The following is a 14,776-nucleotide window of genomic DNA, read 5'->3' as shown; positions in this document are numbered from 1 at the left end:
GGGAACAAATTCATCATGTGTTCTAAACACTGAGGGGTGTGTCCCATGCATCTTCCATGAAATCTACCCCGGTGTTTATAGGGCACAGAAACGTCACAGATCTGCACTGTAACGTCACTCTTTTGGGGGAAAATGATGCAAGAGTTTCTCTTGTATGTTGATAATTACATAGAAACTGATTGAGCAGTAGGCTGTTTTTTAGTTGACAGGATGGGAATTACCAAACACGTGTGGGCGTGGCTTTTCCACATAAGTCTGTTTGAACAGTGTCAGTCGTCGACGCTTCATGGGAGCTTGTAACAGATGTTATTCAGTCACCATCACTGACTTACCAAAGCACTGCTGTTACTGATAAGACATGCATATTGATGTGCTCAAACAGAATCACCACATACAGGCTCACTATTCAAGAAATATGGCATATTGATATGAAAATGCTTTTTTGTTGTTTTGGGAATAAAAGCATTTTTCAAAACTAAAGCACAAAGAGTGTTTTTGGCTGATTCTTAAAACCAATAAGCCATCGAACACTTGAGCCCCCGCTTGGCATCACGATGAGGCCTATCAACGCCTCTGAGATGTAAAACACGGCCTCTCGAGGCTCATTGTTTCATTATTTCATTAATTATTTGACCTGATTATTAGTAAGAGGAGGTTCCGGGCTGTGGGCATGATTGGCTGGGACATGTTTGGAGCACGCTGTGAAACACCCAACAACGGCACACCTGCGACTGAATCCCAGTGAATATCAATGTTGCTCATGCTGATGGAAAAATGCCTCTTACACTGGTAATTACACACTCATGTGCATGTCGCCTGGAGACTGTGGTGTTTGGTTAAGCAACAGCCTGATGTTCATCTTGTAGTCGTAGCTTTTTTCAATCTTCAACTGATAAAAAAAACACAAAAGTGTACAGCTGCGAATGTTTCACAGATCTTCACACTAATTTTGAACTTTGTCCTAAATATACATTCAAAAATAAGGAAAGCTGGGGGTTTTTTTGTTTGTTTTTTAAATTTGATTTGAAACAACCTATTCAAATGAAATGTTTTGATCCAGTTTATATTTCTTTGTGACAGGATACTTCTGATGCACTGTGGGACTCGCTTTGGAAGACGCAGGAGTAATCAGAAATTGAGACAACATTTTTGTGACGTGGCAACGAAAAGTGAAAAAAGTGAAAAATATGAAAAACTGCGACACAAAAAAAAAAAAAAAAGAGAAAAAGCTGTGATGGAACTTCTGCAGAAAAGAGACCCGGCATTCTTTGAGGCGGCGACAAAAGGTGAAGGTGATTTTTCACTCCCTCTCCTCACTTGTGCAATGTCCTCCATGCCCACAAGGGAGAGTTGTTAGTCAACAGATGAATAAGCATCTGCATTTTAAAATAGTTTTAAACATATGCTACACTATGACCGTACGTCCAATAAAAACAGTCGTCTCACAGCTTTCCCCTTTCACTATTTTTGAACACTCAAACGATGGACAGGCTCTGAATGCACTCTGTCATACATAAGCAACAGAGCACGCAGGCACATGTGGATCGGTAAATAAAAAGCTGAAGGGGTTTATGCGAGCAATATTTATAAGAAATTAGAAAGGAGACAATACAACGTGATTAAAACTGAAATGTTTGTTGGAAATGTCCTCGGCCTATTTTGGACAAACACACACAAACAAATTAGCGGTGCCATTTAAGGCAGGCCAGTGTCCTCGTGAAGTGACAGTTAAAACAAATTCCCCTCAAATATCTCTGAGCGATTCAGAGAGAAGGTTGCTCCAGACATGTTTTTTCCCCTTGAAATTTTTTTTTTTCTTTTTCATTTCATTTGCATGAATGATTTCTTGGAAAAACTGGAATAAATATAAATCTCCATGTGCTGTAAGCATTGTCCTTCTGTTATGGATAAAACCATACTTCAACCAAGTGAGTGTCATTAAAAACAGCGGTGGGCCATTATGTCTTTGTGAGAGCATTTAGGGTAAAGAAACATATTCAGAAGTCCCCGCATTGAATCTAAATGTTCTCCTTTTTGAGGTTTCGTAAAGAAATGATTGCAAACTGCCTTTACTATCAATATTTGCTTTGGCCTGCTTCTCCTGGAGATATTCATCCTTTAGAAAAACAAATCAATAACAGCTTGAAAATCTCTCTCTTTTTCTCTTCCCTTCTTACTCTCTGTCTCCCGGACAGGAAAGAGAGAGAGAGATAGAGAAAGTCAAGTGCCATATAAATAAAAAGGTCTTGCCAGAGGCACTTACTCCGCAATCTCCTGAAAATTGTGTCTTAGCTCGGCTAGTCCACTCAAGTCACATTGGAGAATGGGCTCCAAATCAAAGCCGGAATGGCGAAGCACCCTGCGGTCATTAGAAAAGATAGTGGAGTGAGGAACACATAATAATGATCCATTAGCTTCCTCTCTTTGCATATTTTCAAGATTTGCCCCTCACGCAAAGATAAATCAGCTTACTATCATGACTGAAACCGAGAACATGAGGCGCACGTCCGCCCTTTACCCGCTCCCCGGCTCTCTATTGTTGCTCACATGGAGGAGTCACAATTGCATGTAAATCAACACTATTATGGTGGAGAAATTTGATGAAACGCTCTCAGAGCTGATGTTGTGCCTGTCCGCCTTGATGCTCACAACAACTGACGTGCTATCAAGGAACAGTGCGCTCGCTCGTGCCATGAGCCCTGTACACAGGGATTTTCATTACAATAACAATGACAACATTCATCTTTTTGAAACAAGGCTTTATTGGCTCTGTGTATCAATAGTAGAAAAAGGTAGCAGGCAGGAGTGATCATCGCTTGGCTGCTCCCTCTTCCTCTCTGTTCGTCTTTTTCTACCGCTTCGCTCTCTCTGGTTCTAATTTAGTCGACCTAATCATAAAAGCATCAGCGGGCTGCTGTTGCAGAGTAAACCAGGAGGTGAAACGTGCCCCTAAAAATTCCATTTTCACTCAAGTGGACCAACACAACAAGGAACATGCAGCAGACACAGACAGACTTCTCAGCTGCCAGATCAAATGGCACACAGGCTGATTATTAGAGACAGACAACAAACAAACCCTGCTGATATGTGTTCTGTTGTGGTCGACCCAGCGAGCACGCAAGGTGAGGTAGGCGCGCACATTAAGTCGGGGTGAACACACAGCCGCTTATCTTCCCCCCGATGTGCCACATTTTCACCGAACGTACGACCGAGGGGAAGGTAACATTTGGCGCGTTCCTGAGCTCATACCTTTTTTTCTTAAGCCGTCCATCCATATTCTCTGCCATCACATCCAAACTGGCAGACCCTCTGACGGCACATAATTTGAGTCATCAGTCTCTATTTCTATGCAGCAGATGTTTCCCCATGTCAGCAAGGCCCCCTGACAAAGCAAGATGGAGAGCCCTCCTCTTTCAAAAGTGTTGCACATGAGTCTCTCCTTTCCTTCCCCTCTGGCCACACCAACCGTCAGGATCCCCCCATGGGACGCCGTCCCCGCGTCCCGTCCCGATGATGGGAAAAAAAAAAAAAAATCACATTTTAATCGATGTCCATGTTGTGAAACCCAAATGAGAAAGTAAGGCTGCATGGAGTGACACACAGGAACAAAGGGCAGTAAGTTATTGTATTTTTTTTGTCTTTTTTTTTTTTTTTAACTGCGGTTGGCTTGATGACTCATTTATCCTCATGGACTGGGATCCTGGAACCCCCCCTGAAAGGCCGGTAAAAGACACTAATGGAAAGTGATTAATAGGCAACTGGGGTAAATGATTGCAATGATACTGGTATCATCACTGGTGTAATATGATTGAAATGGCCATGACGCATAATCCTGTTCCGTCTATTTATATCGGTTAGTGCGAGGGTGAGTGAGAGGTGCAAAACAGAGACAAAATGATTGTCTTATTTATTATTATTTAGCATTTAAAATATTTTATTGGTGTACTTTTTATTTCTCTGGAGGATGAATTTACCTCCATATTAATCAGAAAACTGTTAGAAAGGTTTGCTGTTATCGACCGCCCTTTAAAATGATCTTTGACTAAAAATAACTTTTATTAATATGAATATTTAGAAAGAGTTAGATTTCTTTTTTCAAAGAAAGGAAGAAAAGGAAAGAAAGAAAAGGAAAGAAAGAGTGGAAAAATATCTTCAAAGAAGGCAAAGACAAAGAGCAAAGATTCTCCTCTGTCAGATTATTAACTCGTTGTCATTTTTGCCTTTCTGTCGCAACATACATGCTTTCATTTTGGGGGGACAGTGTTGCGTTCACGGTCACTGCGTCAAATAGCCGAAAATGTTTTCAGAAGATTTAAAAAAAAAATAATAAAAAAATCAAATAATGTTTAGCAGCAGAACTTTAGGTGGGATATTTTGGCATTTTAATACACTAGAAAAAAAAACATGTATTTATTCGACAAACAAAACACGTAGACGTTATAATCGTGAACGGATAATATTCCCTCTCGTCGGCTTTGTTTTGTGTTAAATCAGATATCTGTGTTTCTGTTGTCAGAGTCTCGAGCAGTGACAGACTCCTGGGCTCGCGCGTGATGTCTGAGGCGCTAATTAGGGCCGACATGTTTTCAAACTCCCCTCAGGAGCGACCTGCGCACACCGTTTCAAACAATCCTCAAATGGACCCATGTAATATTTCCTCCCCTCAGCCGGTCCGGGTGGAGGGGAAATTGCAGGGGTCATTAGAGAAAAGAAAAGTGTCACAGTTTTCCTTTTTTTTTTTTTTTTTTTTTTTAGGCATTCTTTGAACCGGGCGAGGGGATGTTATTGTATCAATTTTACTTGATAGACCCAATTAGGCTATTAGGGCTTTTCCCTTTCTCAGAACGGATTTTGAGCTCAAACGCTTTTGATTGTCGACATCAAAGTTGATTTAGAGGAAAGTTTATTTTGACTGTGACAAGATATTCTTCCTTTATAGACCGATAATAGCTCACATTTGCGCAGGCAATATTTTTATAATCGTCCAAACAGTAAGGAAATTATTAAAAATAATAATAATAATAAAATGGAAGATGTATGTATGAATGACATAGAATTAGATGGATTCATTTTTTTTTTTTTTATTTTTTTAACTTAAAATGATCAGTGGGCTTTAAGTGGAGGAAGTGAAGAGTAAAACCTCGGCTGGCAAAAGAAGGACGCCACAAAGTGACACACACAGGGAGAATAAATCACTCAGCCGAGAGAAACCGCATTGAACGTGTCTTCCCGCCACTGTATGGCGCTAGGGACCTGCAGGATGGACGGCACCTCAGCCAGATTTGGACAGGATACTGTAAATAGTGATAACACTAATACTAATGCTACTAATAATAACCGTTTCGTTTTCAAAAATATGAATTTCGACATTTGTGCATAATTAAGAAAAAACACATTTTGCTCGTCTTAATTTGAAAGGATGCTGATTTTCTTTGTGAAGTGCAACATTTCTGCCCTGCCAAAATAAAATAACTAGAAAAGCGTCGGAAAGACTCTTTATATTAAATTATGTTGTTTTTTTCCAACTCCTTAAATTAATTTAAATCAGCATAAAAACATGTTTGTTTCCCAACACGTGTTTTTCCAAAATCGAGCTAAATATAACAGATACATTTAGTGCAATTAAGGATGCGTTTAAAGTTGAAGAATTATGGAATGACGATGCGAAAAGGGGGGCCCTGTTTGCAGACGCATGCATGCAGAAAATATCTTTATTTTTTCTTTCTTTTTTTTTTTCTTTCATTTTTAACTCTTTAAAAGCCTGAAAACCAAACACATTAAATACCCTGCGTTAAACTTTAGCCGGTGAAGAGTTAGTTGAAAATGATCTTACTCTATCGGATTCAGGCCTGCGGTCACTGCTCCACGTGTTGGCGTGCGTGAGTGCGTGCGTGTTTGTGTGTGTGTGTGTGCTGCCTACCTGCCGTTGCTGCTGCATGATACTGTATATACTGTATGGCTGGCGTACTCACACACACACACACACACACACACACACACACACACACACACACGCACGGTCACGCTACACGTTGCAGAGAATATTCAACTACATCACAGAAAATCATCCCTGCAAATTGAGCTCCCTTATTGCAAACACACCGGTGTTTTCCACGTTACAGTAGCCTGCTGTCCCCCGCCCTCGCTCTCTCTCTCTCTCTCTCTCTCTCTCTCTCTCTCCCTCCCTCTCTCTCTTTCTCCCCCTCGGTCTCTCTCTCCCTCCCTGCTGTTGGTGCTGCTCTCTCTGTCACAGAGCTGAACAGTATGGATCAACAACAGTCTCACACACACAGCTGACTGGAAGCCTCACCTCGAATTGACACTGGCACTGTGTGGACAGTGTGTTTGCATTATCACAGATTTTTTTTTTTTTTTTTTTTCCTGGCCTCACCACGCTGGAAATAACAGAGGGCCAAATCACAAAATCACAGAATAACAAGAGTGCTGTCCTTACAGAGCTGTCAGGAGATAACATGAGGTACAGCAGCTTTCATTTAACTTCAGCAAGCAAATTAAATTAAGGAAACGCAGGAGAAAAATATATGGGAGGCGAGTGATTATTGCTGTGCTTTTTGTATGGGAAGGATTATTTGAAGATTTGAAGATTTATTTATTATTTACATGATGTGACGTTCGCTGTTCAGATGTGAAACTTGTCAAAAATGGCCTTTAAAACACAAATACACTGTAAAACCTGAAGGAACACCTTTGCTTAAGACAATTGAGGAAACTGATTAACCTCAGAATTAACAAGTGAATCAGACTAATCATTTTAAAGTAGTTCAACCTTTTTTAGCTTTTAGCAATTTTCTGCTTTACTTAGTAATTCGGAGGTAATTGATTTCTTGACTTTTTTTTTACATTAAGCTCAACATGTAAAATTCACAGTGTGGAAAAAAAGTAGAATTGTCCAGATTAGGTGAGGTTACATGATTATTCTAATGAAAAGTGGAAGAAAAAAAAAAACTATTTTGGCAGTTTATCAAAAACTCCTACATGGCAGCTGTTCTATTCACTCAGGGACACTCAGAGTCTGCTCAATGCAGCTTATACGTTTAGAAATCCTTAATTTAAAAAAAAAAAAATCAACAACTAATAATCACATATTCTGTCAATGTATTTTAATGATGTGAGTGTTTTCTGGGAGCTCTATTTATTTCCACTGTACACAACACAGTCAGTCGGTATACTATTGAAAATGGACAAAGATCAGAAACCATCTTATTTCGGCAGATACTAATGTGTTCGGTACAAGAGAACAATCCTATGGACACTTTTGCACCCGGTGAGAATCCAGCAGTACGACATACATGTGATGAACATAATCCTGCATGTAGCTTAAAGGTTTGTGTGCGAGCTTACTTTTTCTCCCTCATGATAATTTGCACGATTTCATCGCTTTATTCTGATCCAGTCACAGAATTCTGACTGTATTGTATTCAAAGAATATTATGACTGCTGTGACAAACCCTCCTGTCCAAACATGCTCCGCCTGTGATGGATGAATCACGTCCCAAACTATTATACACCGCCCTTTCGGGAGGAATCTCACGTTTCATTAAGTCTTTACAGATAAATGCATGTCATTGTAAAACGTGTGCAGCTGACCGAGTGATGCCAAGTGTGTGATAAGAGCGCGAGACGCCGAGTGTGCACATGTCACGGCAGCTGAGGTGTCTCATGTTCGGTTTGACGGAGAAAATATGCCGCTTCTGTTTTCAGGGGTTTTTTTTTTCCTCTTTTTTTCTGTGACATAACTGCCATGAACAAGGGGGTGAAATACCTGCGACAGGGAATGTAGAAGATACACGTTTGTCACCATAGCACACAGACAACCACTGCAGTTAGGGCCTATGAGGTTGCAGGCACACGCACACGCACACACACACACACACACACACATACACCCACACACAAATAAATAAAAGATGTTCGGCATGAGCAAAAAAACCAAACAAACACAGAAGCACGCGAAAACACGATACAACAAAAAAATTGCCAGGACTAATTCATCCGTCAACCTCTCCATTTCTCTCTCCCCTTATCTGACCCACAAATCAACCAATGCATCCTCGGTCCTCCACAAAGAACATTTCTCCTCCTCGGTGCCCCCCTACACCCCCTCCGATTCCCCCCAGAGAGCCGCCTTGTTTGGGACTGTCAGTCAGTCAAGGAAAAAGCGCTCCTTGTTCTGTCCATTCTGCTCATATCATCACCCAACACTCCCACTCCCCTCGAACTTCCACTCCCCAAAAAGCGTCTCCAAATCTGATTATTCTTGTGTTTCATCAGGTTGAGAGATTTGGCCGATGGCGTATTGGCATTTGACTTCTGATTTATCCTCTCCACCCCCCCCCACACACACACAACCACCTCTCAGCTGCAAATGGAGCCCTGCAGCTGGCAGCAATTGCATGAGTAGTATCCGTTTCATTATACCTTATGCAGTGTATATTGAAGTTTTTCCATCTTGCCAATTTGTTTAGGCGCCACCGATAAATTTCACCACTCTTCCGTATCAGAAACATGTTTATCGAGTTTATTTGTTTCCCAATGCTTCCCCGCCGAGAAAACACTGGCGATAAATGCGTCACACCCTCCCGTAGCCCGCCGTTGTTAGGCACTCAAATCTCATAGTTTGTGTATTCAAAGTCTTCAGTAACTTTGCTCCACAGTGGAATGGCAGAAGTGACCCGCCACTTCCAAATCCTTTTTTAAAATTCTTTAAAAATCTTTATTCACCGCACTCACCCCTCCATTACCTGTGATACCGAGAGCCATCACAGAAAAGGTATTCTTCCGTGCTGACACCATATGGCCACCCTGCATATATCTTTAGTGCCACCCCTCCACACCACTTCCATTAGCTGCCAAAGGGAGTAGATGAGTTCTTAGAAAATAAGAAGCAGATCTAAAGTGACAGCCAAATGGAAAGTCTTAGACACAGTGAAAGACCCGAAACCACGGCAGAGGAAGACAAAAGAGAAACACTGAAATAGTAAAAAAAAGAAAAAAAAAAAGTTATTCTTTCAACCTCCTTCCTCTTTTTGTGGGCGTTGGTGAGTTTTTTAAAAAGAATTTCTTTCATAGTCCGTCTCCTCTTTGTCATCAGTGGTTGGGATTGCAAAGTTTATTTCTGTCTGGAAAAAACCTGCATTTGTGTACAAATAATTCACATTCACGTGTTTCTTGTTTTATAAGAAGCTGCCATTTGTAGCCGCAAACCTCTCTGCAAAGTTCAATGCAAAATGGTCAACGTCAGTATATTGTATTTCTCCCCTACAATAAACTAAAGCATGATTTATGATTTATTGTTAGGTTTTGATAACTCATAGCATTTTGCCAATATTGGGAAAAGATTGGTTGAATATTGGAAAAAGGTTCAAGCTGATCGGGTGTGTGGATGTCCTCAAAAAAGTATTGCGAATCTGTGGTGTCTACATGAGCCAAAACACAACATTTACATTAAAAATGCCAAAGTGGTTTATGAAATCTTGTGTTTTCTTATGTTATTGTGTTTTCGTAAATGCTGTTGTGCTTTATAAAACGCTGTTTGATTTTGTGAAATGCTCTTGTTTTTTCCTGAAATGACCTGTTTTCTGAAACATTGTTGTGTTTTGACTGTCAGAGCCACCGTACAAATCCCATTCTTTCCCAGACCTTTAAAGGAGCAGTTAGAACTTTTCTTGAAATACACTCATTCACTCTATGGCGAAGAGTCAGATGAAAGCACTCTTGTGTTATGTTAAATCAAGAGCCCACGCTAGGTTGCTAAACTATTTAAAAAGCTAAGATGGAAAAAAGCTAACCTCTCAAGTATCCATGTAGAGATTTGTATAATGTGTTAAATAGTGAGAATGAACACATTATACACATTTTATACATGGAATAAACAAACCATTCTTGACATGAGGTGCGATCAGGTGGATTTTGTTAGAGACGTGGGCTGGCTGATTCTGAGCCCTTTGTCGAACTAAGCTAACTAGCTTCAGTCTGTAGCCATACATTTTACAAGTAGTTTTGAAAGCTGATTCAATCTTAAAACTCTCACCAGAAACTGGTTGAGTGTATTTCCCAAAAAATGTTGCTCTAACTGTTTTATTAGTTTAAATCTTCACAATACATGTGATACAAACCTCACTCTCTGGTGTCAAAGTCCTCTGCTTTGGACACCACATCCACGCTGACCTTCTTGCGATGTCCTCTCAGAGGTGTACAACTTTTTGACATGCTTGATTGGAAAAAAATAACAAATTTACACAAAGCAACAATTATGTTTCCTCTAAAGCATATTTGGAAAAGTAAATTAGAGCTGATTCAACACATGTCGGATAAAGATAAGGCTGCTCCTTCTGTGGATCAAATACATTTTCCTATTCAATCCTCCCACTGTTGGTTCCTGCCGGTGCTCCTAATGGAGAAGGTGACATTGTGTGCGAGTGTCCGTGCGGTTTCTCATTTGCTTATGTTTTGCCTGAGAAGATCCCACAGCCTCCTCATTACTTCACACTTCAACATTCGCTCCGTCCTATTTGCTTTCCCAACAAAGCAGCAAGCCAGCTTTTATGTGAAACGCTGTCTGACTTCTCCCCTCGTATCTTATGAAAAACACACTCTGACCTTCGGCGGTCTCCATCAGCGGCCCCACTGATCAAAGACATTGACATTACGGTGAAATTCAGAATGAGCACCTGCCACCACTGTGACCAAAGTGTATGCATTATGTTTGTTTCTTGTGTGTGTATGTGTGTGCGCTATTAGTTTGTGTGCATGTGTGTTTGGCTTATTACTACGCACAGTACACACAAGCACAAATTGCATCTGCTCCTTGTCGCAGCAGCTGAAGCTGGGGGCACACGCCATCAAGGAAGAGCTGCAAGATTTCAACTGGTTTAAAGACACGTTACATACGACTTTGTGTTTCCTCAGCCGGATTTATTTAACAGCGTGTAAAACAGAGCAGTGGATTAGACAATAATTCGGCAGAGCTGACACCAGTGTCTGGTTTTTGCCTGTGTTTGTCATGACAGGAGCCTGTGAACTCGGCCTCCCTTGCCAAATAAATACTCCTGCTCACTCCTCGGGTTGCCAGGGCAGCCAACCTAAACCAATTCATAGCTACCCCATATTTTCCCCAGAATGGTCAATGGGCAATCACAAAGCATGCTTAAAATTGAACGTCCTTTCCCTTTGTGACCACATTTAAAGAAGAATTGGTCGAACTCCTCATGTATGTGGGTTTTATTTGGCTGCACCAATCCAGTGGATGGAGTCCTCCTTTAGGGCTATTTTGCTGTTCAACTGTTTTGCTCTTTTGTGATGATTTCTCTGGAGAACCTCAAAACATCTGAGTCCAAGATGGAATGAGGGGAAATTGAGGACAGCTGGCAGGCAGGTAGGTTGTTTTGTACTACAGGCTAAAATGCACTTTTGAGTCATTTCTTAATAATTCTGAATTAATGATGCGAAATGTTCTTCTTTTGTGAGTTCATTTCTATACTATTCTAGAGCTACTGTTTCACAAACATGACTTTGTCAGATTTGATTTATAAAAATGTAATTGCCTGATTCTGCCTCTTGCCGTATGCTAGTTAGTACCAGCCAAACGGATGGATGGGTAGTGCACGTAGATGGAAGCATGATGGTTCAGTGGTCAGCGCTGTGTGGTTGCACGTTCTCCCCATATTTTCATCCTATCAAAGACGTTTAGCTGTTACAAAACTGAGTCTCTACATTCAATCCAAACTCTAGACAATGTTTATCAATACTGGACAGTTTTGGCCCGGTGCAACGCCAGATCTGCCAGTCTAAATCACATCTGGATCAAACATCCTCTGCTTTGATCCAGAAGCGTTTACCAATGAGTGGGAGTGCTCAGAGATGTCTTTGTCACTTCTGGGATTCAAAAGTGGATTTATCTTCACTCCTGTTTATCGACCTGACTGCGGCAGCGATCCTCTGAGGCGACATCCTTTGTCGTGTGTTTACGAAGGAGGGAAAACATACTTACCGCACAAAAGACATCACAGAGACGAGGGGGGGAAATGAAGAGAGGGAACTGGAGTCTCTGGTGAGTGCTGAGCTCAATGAGAGTTGACCTGAATTCAAGCACACAGACACACAGCCTTGTACGCGAGTGCCGTCCTTATATAATAAACACAAGTGGGAGTGATGCAGATAAAACCTGTTAATGATCCTGTTGTGTGCCGCACCCATTTTCACAGGCGACTAATTGTAACGTTTTATTCATGTAAGTTTAGTCTTGTTTGCCGACTTCTCTTTCCAGGAACAGGCACCCAAATGAAACGCATAGTTACCTTGAGAGAACTCAAGAAAATATGTATCACAGGTCTAGTCATTTTTAGACTGGATTTTAATGCTTAATTCTTACATAATATATCTTTCAGGTTGGGGAAAGATTGTGGTTATATGGCAAAGAAAATATGGTTAATGTACTGTATACTCAGAATTAGTGAAATTAGTTGGTTACAGGTTGGTTAAAATGAAAAGATACAGTCTCCAATTATCTAATATCTATGTAATTCCTAAGGCTAGTGGCCATATGTGGCCATGTGTAGTGAACGTCGATAGTCTTGCAACCTGTATACTCTACTTTCCTGTCCCAGTGCATGATGGGAAACACCAATTTTTCATTGTGAATTAAAATAATTTGTTAGGGTTCACCTGTCCAGGCCATTGGACACTGAACCACGTGAGCCATCATTACATAAAAGAACCTTTACTTTTAAGCTTTATGTTTTTCACTCTGGACTGGAACTATTGGAGTCAGTTTCCTTTGTCACTGTTACCATTAGGTGGGCATTAGCATGGCTATACCAGGCTCCGTCTTGCTCTTCACACGGAGGAAATGAGAGTGAAGAAGAGCAAAAGTAAAATGAGCAGAAAGGAGGTCAAAAGCATTTCTCTGTTTTCTCTCCCACTCCTTGTCTTCCTACTTTAGGCCTTGGGGAGATAATGAGGGCCTTGGCTTTGTAAACATTATTTCTGGCATATTGCAGCTGCCATCAGCTTATTTATGGCCTGGATTTTAATAATCTAGGGGCTAATAGGAAAACACACAGTGAAGCCCGAGCACGGCCAAACATCGCTCTCCTACCCTCAGCAAGGAGGCCACTCAACAGGAACATCAAACGCTCGCTCTCCTGTGCCTGGCCCACGTTAATTGTACATCTATTGTTCCCGCATAGGTCCCTGGGAACCAAAGAAGGAGAAAATTGGCAAAGAAAGGAGAGAGAGGGAGGGAGAGGGAGAGAAAGAGAGAGAGAGAGAGAGAGAGAGAGAGAGAGAGAGAGAGAGTGAGAGAGAGAGAGTAATGAGGCTGAAGCTGAATAAATACGTTCTAAAACAATGTCAGACTGACAAAGGTTTTGATGCCTTCCCCTGGGCTCTCTATTGCCTGTATCCCCATTACTCACCTTAATGACAAAAGAGGCCTTATTAGAACAGTCATGTCCTACACATGTACACATACAGTGGTACGCTCCATGCAATACAGTAAGACGCCTAGCTAGACCTGCCTCGACAGACCAGACCAGAAAATGTTTATGTGAAGGTGCCCTGTGCTCTGCAAATGAGACTATAATGAACCCTGCAGTATATCTAATACACTGGAAAGGAAAATATGAGGAAGATGTAGTGATTTGTCATGTTTGATTTTACATCGGTGCGTTCCACTTGTGAGGAAAACGGTCTGTGTATATTTTTTTCTGTGAAATTAATGAATGAATTAATTCAATTAATTTAATCCCACTCAAGAAACCGTCTTTCATGAAATCATAAAACATTACTGCATGAGTTACAAGAGACCAACCACAACTGTTTGGCAGGAAACAGGAAACAAAATGATGTCTTCTGTGACAAAATATCTCCACCCCAACGTCCTCCTTTGCTCCCACTGGATAAGATAAGAGCCGTGATTACTCCGCTCTCTGTAATGGACAAAAATGTTGTTTTGGGGCATTTGCTGAAACAGCTGATGCTGTCCTGTTGTTTTTCTTTGGAGAACATACATTTATTGCCTCTGGAGATACTGAATTGCAAGGAGATTATTGAATTAGTTTATAATCGCTGGCAACACAAAGATTAAATGCGTCTCTGTGCTCGGATAACATCGCCACTGGAATAAATTCACAGACATTAGAGGCAGACAAAAGCAACGGTATCTGGGCCGTGCACATCAAAGCGAGAACAAGAAGCAGATATGTTTCTTTTGAAGACACAAGCTGTTAAACTAAAGAGCGACATGAGGTGCCAAAACAAGAGAAATGACAAGCTGCTAAGCACACCGCTGCCTGTCTCCATCTCCGCCACGAGGGCTGTGAGGGAACAAGCTAACAGGCAGTCGGCAGCAGGGACAAGGTGACTGCGAGTTTAAAGGGCAGGGTTCAGAAAAGTAACTGACCCCGTCCTGCCTCACACACTCCCTAGCTGTACATATTTACGAGGTGTAATTTTTATGTGAGCGCCAGGCAACAACAGGTTTAAGAGGGCCAGTGTAACCTTCCTGGGGCCCGGGGTGACCTGCACCCTGGCTACAATAGTTTCCCTGGGCCACAATTAGGGCCAGGCCTTCGCTGAGTCACCCTAGCGTCATGCTTCCGTGGAGCCTTGCGCTGGCCCCAGCGCTCCCCCTCTCCCACTTACTAGCTGGCTTTGAAACAAGTCACAGCTCTCCCTTCTCACCAGGCAAATGAACAGTCCACAGTCATGACTAACCAAATGCCAGCGCTGGACACCACGGTAAGAAGGAAATACT

This window comes from Acanthopagrus latus, chromosome 12, assembly GCF_904848185.1.
Source record: "Acanthopagrus latus isolate v.2019 chromosome 12, fAcaLat1.1, whole genome shotgun sequence".
Classification (NCBI taxonomy): Eukaryota; Metazoa; Chordata; class Actinopteri; order Spariformes; family Sparidae; genus Acanthopagrus; species Acanthopagrus latus.
This window is presented reverse-complemented; position numbering follows the sequence as displayed.